This window comes from Fundulus heteroclitus, unplaced genomic scaffold, assembly GCF_011125445.2.
Source record: "Fundulus heteroclitus isolate FHET01 unplaced genomic scaffold, MU-UCD_Fhet_4.1 scaffold_62, whole genome shotgun sequence".
Taxonomy (NCBI): Eukaryota; Metazoa; Chordata; class Actinopteri; order Cyprinodontiformes; family Fundulidae; genus Fundulus; species Fundulus heteroclitus.
The window spans coordinates 1,663,586-1,669,415 of record NW_023397055.1 but is presented as its reverse complement, the minus strand read 5'-3'; positions in this window follow the sequence as shown (position 1 = coordinate 1,669,415).

The window sequence follows — 5,830 nt, the reverse complement described above, 5'->3', positions numbered from 1 at the left end:
GACATGTGTAAACATGTAGGAAATGTTAAATCAGCTACAAGTGTATATTTAAGTAAAATAGCAGGGGGTGCGTTTTTCGGCAGCGCCTTGCCAAAAAACGCATCCCCTGCTATCTATGAGGGGTTGGCACTTGCATGACTTTATTCCTATATATCCATCTGTAGTTAAAGGATAAGGGTCAGCAAATGCAAATTCTGCCCTTTAAAACAATGACATGGTTTTTAGAATAAAAAGCTAGCAGATGTGCGTAATCAAAAAAAATATATATCATAAATACAAGTATAGAGCATTCAGTATTGTTATAAAGGTCACGCTATTTTCTGGAAAAATACATTATTTTATGAGTTAAGTTCTAATCCGTTTTATGCCTCTTTCCTTGTACATTTGAAATGTCCCATGCTCCTGAATGCACCATAGCTTTCTGACAGTCGCGAATGCATCGCACTGGTCTATGAACGCTGTGCTGTTTACTGCGAGCGAGGCGCGCTCCCGCGACAGGGGACGCATATCTCGGCAGGGATGCACTTTTCGGCATAACACCTGTTCGGATCGGGTAGTGACACCGCCACCACAGACATCATATACGTGGACGCGTCTTTGCTATATAATAGTTCAGTGGGGTTCTGCCTATGCTGCGATGCGTCAGAGCGTCCGCCATCTTAAATGTGGCAAATCTGCAGTTACTCAGTCACTTAAACAGTATCAGAGGGAGTTTAATCTCTGAATATACTTTGTATTCGTGGTATTTTTGTTTTTGTAATATTATAAGTTTATTTTCGTATCCCTTTAGCTTCATTCTCCTGAATTTATTCTCCTACAGAATAAAAATATTTAAAATAATCTAACCTGGCCCTATTACTCCAGGAGTGAAATAATTCTGCAAATTGTGACTATTCTGGAAATGTTCCCTCTTAATTCTCATAATATCACGTTTTTCTCATAACATTACCACTTTTTTTTTTTTTTTTTTTTTTTTTTACTTTATTGTCCTAGGACTTTTTTTCCTCATTATTAATTTTACCTCTTCAATACTCTGTTCCTAAAGGTTCACATGTGACACGATTTTATGAAATAATGAAGAGCACAATGTTTAGATTTACCAAATTGATCCTTATATTCAAAACACATACATCTATATATATATATATATATATATATATATATATATATATATATATATATATATATATATATATATATATATATATAATCACACAGTGGCAACTGTGTGATTTATTCGGCTTATTTTTAATACTTGAAAATCTATATATGCACATCTATATCTAAATACAACAGTCTGTACTTCATGCAAGCAAAAAACCTTGAAAAAGAATGGTCTTGCACAGCTTTTTTCTAGTGTTACCACTCTGCAGCTTTAGTTTTGCAACATGGTGCAGCCTTAGTTTATAGATGACAGATACAAGTACTGAAATCAGCCAGAATACATTTCCATGCGACACAGGAATGAGGCATCTTCTCTGATCCACGTTCACTACAACAGAACTTAACTTTTTTCTGCCACATACAATATGGCGGTGACGTTGACGTGCGAACCTGCGTCCTATGACGCGTCTACGCCCGTCACTTTCTGCAAATGTTCTTGCTGCGCAGCCACGTTGATCCTTCCGGGTTCTTTGTTGTTTTACCGTGAGTCCAGAAGCTGAAAGAGAGCAGCAGCTGCTGCAGGTGATGAAGTCTGGAAAGAAGTCCAGCAGCTGGAGGCACAGCGGAGAAACTGGAGGGAAGCAGGAGCTCAAAGAGCGGCAGGACGCAGCAGAGGAGACACCGATGATGGGGGATGTTTTCCAGCCCAGAGTTCTGCTGCACCGATTAGGTTTGGAGATTTCCTTCTTCATGCTAACTGTGTGGATGGAGCTAAAGTTTAGGAGCCGTTTTCAGCAGCTGATGGATTCCTCCTCTTCATTGTTGCAGAGTTTCCCCCAGAAAACTGGCTAAGCCTGCAGCTCTGCATAGGAGGTGCTAATGCTAGCTTAGTATGTAGATAGAGGTGCTAATGCTAGTTTAGCATGTAGCATAGAGGTGCTAATGCTAGCTTAGCATGTAGCACCATAGGCATAAGATAAGATAGGCTTTATTGATCTCACATTGGAGAAATTCACTTGCCACATCGTCTCATAAAAGAAGAAGGTGCAAAAGTAGGAAAGGTGCATCAGTTATATACAGTGAATCTTCATATATACAGTGGATCAAAGAAAAAGACAAAAATAAGAATAAAAATACAAAAAGAAATAGGAATGGGCAGATGATGTCTTATTTACATTCACTGTGATATATATATATATATATATATATATACACACACACATACATGTGTATTGACATATATTCAGATGATGATAGTAGCAGAAGTCACTTCTTCAGGATTATTGCACGGGTTATAGCACAGTGTATTAAATAGACATAATATAAGAGTAGACCCCGCATTGACTGCTGTCGCCTATGTGCAATTTTTGAGGGACTAAGTCACAAAGACTTGGATGTGTAGACCTGTATCTCTCTACCTTTTTTTATATTAGAAAAATCACATTCTAATCAAAAATATAAACAATATATTTTCATCTTACTTGGGAAAAGTTATCCCTAGAGCCCTGACCTCAATTTTCCCTCTATTTAAACAAAAATACCCCGCACAGCAGTGACGTGCGGTAGGGTTCATAGCTGGAGAAGCACTGACGTCATCAGTCAGATTTACAAATATATACACTCTACAGAATAGACTCGTTGCAAAGTACTGAAGGAGACTGATTGAGACAAATAAATTCACCAAGAGACATTGAAAAAATATTGATTCTTTGAAAAAAAAACTAAATTATTAATCATTTGATTGGTAACTGAGAGCCTTCCTTCATCAGTCCTGTTCCGGCTGTATGTTTAGCAAAACTCACTAATAAAACATCCATAACTTGCTGTCACTCTACAGTTTTAGGATCAGGAGCGGTGCCCCTTGAGCGCCCCCTGCCTAGAGGCCAAGGAACTGCAGGCCTCACCTACAACCAGTTCTTTGCTGTTTATGATCGCCCAGCAGCACGAAAACATGTTATCTGCACACAGTTTGATGACCAAAACACAATTCGTAATCCACATATATTAAATTGTGGAAAATCAGTTCATCATGCTAACAACCCAGGGTCCAGACCAGGAAGCAGAGCCGTAGTTTAACACACCTCTCTGCAGCTTCTGTACTGTTACCCACCCATTATCCTATTGAAACGGTGTCTTTCCCACGGCCAAAACTTAACAGATCAAAAACTTATCTAAAAGGAACAAATCATAAAAACCTAATAAAAATCAATACGGTTCACCTTGAACCTAAAAATAAAACAATTAAATGTGGTCTATTAAATATAAGGTCTCTCCCTCCAAAGACTTTGTTAGTTAACGAATTGATTTCTGATAAACAGATTGATTTGTTTTGTCTCACAGACACCTGGCTACAAGAGGACTACGTTAGTATAAATGAGTCAATTCCCTCCAATTATTCAAATTTCCACATTCCCAGATCTGTGGGAAGAGGAGGAGGAGTGGCAACCATCTTTCAGTCTGATTTATTAATTAGTCCCAGGCCAATTAATAACTACAGTTCTTTTGAACATTTAACCCTCAGTTTCCCTCATCCAAACTGCAAAGCAATAAAACCTCTTCTGTTTGTTGTTTTGTATCGTCCACCAGGCCCTTACACTCAGTTTTTGGATGAGTTGTCAGATTTCTTATCTGATTTGGTGTTAAATACTGATAAGGCTATTATAGTGGGTGATTTTGACATTCATGTTGACACAGAATGTGATAACCTTAGTGTAGCCTTTAAAACTATCCTAGATTCAATTGGTTTTGCTCAAAATGTGCATAAACCGACGCACTCTTGGCTCCATACTTTAGACCTTGTGCTGACATATGGCATTGATTGTGAAGAATTAACAGTATTTCCTCACAACCCTGTCCTATCTGATCATTTTTTAATAACATTTGAGTTTAATCTAACTGAGTTCTCCACCCCCAAAAGAGGGTTCCATTATAGTAGATCTTTATCGGATAATGCTGTATCAAAACTTAAAGAGTCTGTCCCCTTTTTAATATCCTCCGTATTGCAGAAATGCCCTGTAGATGGCAGCAATGTTGTTTCTTCCAATTCACAAATAGATGTCTTTGTAAACGGTATGACTTCGTCATTGCGTTCTGCATTAGACAATGTAGCTCCCTTGAAAAAGAAGGTGATTATTCACAGGAAGCTGGCTCTTTGGTTTAATTCAGAGCTGCGTTCCTTGAAGCACAATGTTAGGAAATTGGAGAGAAAATGGCGCTCTACACACCAAGAGGAATCCTACCTAATCTGGAAGAACAGTCTATTGTTGTATAACAAGACCCTTCGCAGAGTTAAACCAGCATATTTTTCATCATTAATTGAGGAGAATAAGAATAATCCTAGATTTCTCTTCAGTACAGTTGCCAAACTTACCCAGAGCCACAGCTCTGTTGATCCATCCATTCCCTTAGCTCTTAGCAGTAATGATTTTATGGGGTTCTTCATAAATAAAATTGATTCCATTAAAAATAAAATAATTGGCATCCTCCCAAACATGATTACCTCGTCCTCAGTAAGTGAGGCAGCATTGGAGGAATCCTTAGAACCTGCGCAGTGTCTGAACTGTTTAAAAGCAGTGGAGCTTTCTGAGCTATCTAAAATTTTAGTTTCATCTAAACCTTCTACCTGTATGTTAGACCCAATCCCAACCAAGTTGTTTAAGGAGGTATTCCCTCTGATCAGTGGTCCTATTTTAGACATGATTAATCTATCCTTGGTAAATGGATATGTACCACAGGCTTTTAAAGTAGCTGTTATTAAACCTTTACTTAAGAAACCATCTCTTGATCAAGATGAGTTAGTAAATTACAGACCTATATCTAATCTTCTTTTCTTATCTAAAATTTTTGAGAAAGTAGTTGCTAATCAACTATGTGAACATTTACAAAGTAATGACCTACTTGAGGAGTTTCAGTCAGGCTTCAGAGCTCATCATAGCACTGAAACAGCTCTGGTGAAGGTCACTAATGATATTCTCATGGCCTCAGATAATGGACTTGTGTCTATACTTGTCCTGTTAGATCTCAGTGCTGCATTTGATACAGTTGATCACAATATTCTCCTACAAAGACTTGAGCATACTGTAGGGATTAAGGGAAAAGCATTAGGCTGGTTTAAATCTTATCTGTCGGACAGATTCCAGTTTGTTCATGTTAATAATAAATCTTCCTCAAACTCTAGGGTCACTTGTGGAGTACCACAGGGTTCAGTCCTTGGACCAATTCTATTTACTATATATATGCTTCCGATTGGCAAAATTATCAGACAGCATGGGATTAATTTCCACTGTTATGCTGATGACACTCAGCTATATTTATCCATAAATCCTGATGAATCCAATCAGTTACTTCGACTGCAGTCATGTCTTGATGACATCAAAAGCTGGATGACTTTAAATTTCCTGCATTTAAATTCTGACAAGACAGAAGTTGTAATCTTTGGGCCAGAGTCTTCAAAAAATAAAGTTCTTAATCAATCACTTAATATGGATGGCATTAACTTGGCCTCTGGTAATAAAGTTAAAAATCTTGGTGTTGTTTTCGACCAAGACATGTCATTTAAGTCCCATATTAAACAGATTTCCAGAGGTTCCTTTTTTCACCTCCGGAATATCGCCAAAATTAGAAACATTCTGTCCAGGAGTGATGCTGAAAAACTAGTCCATGCATTTGTTACTTCAAGGCTGGACTATTGTAATTCTTTACTATCAGGAAGTCCACAAAATGCAGT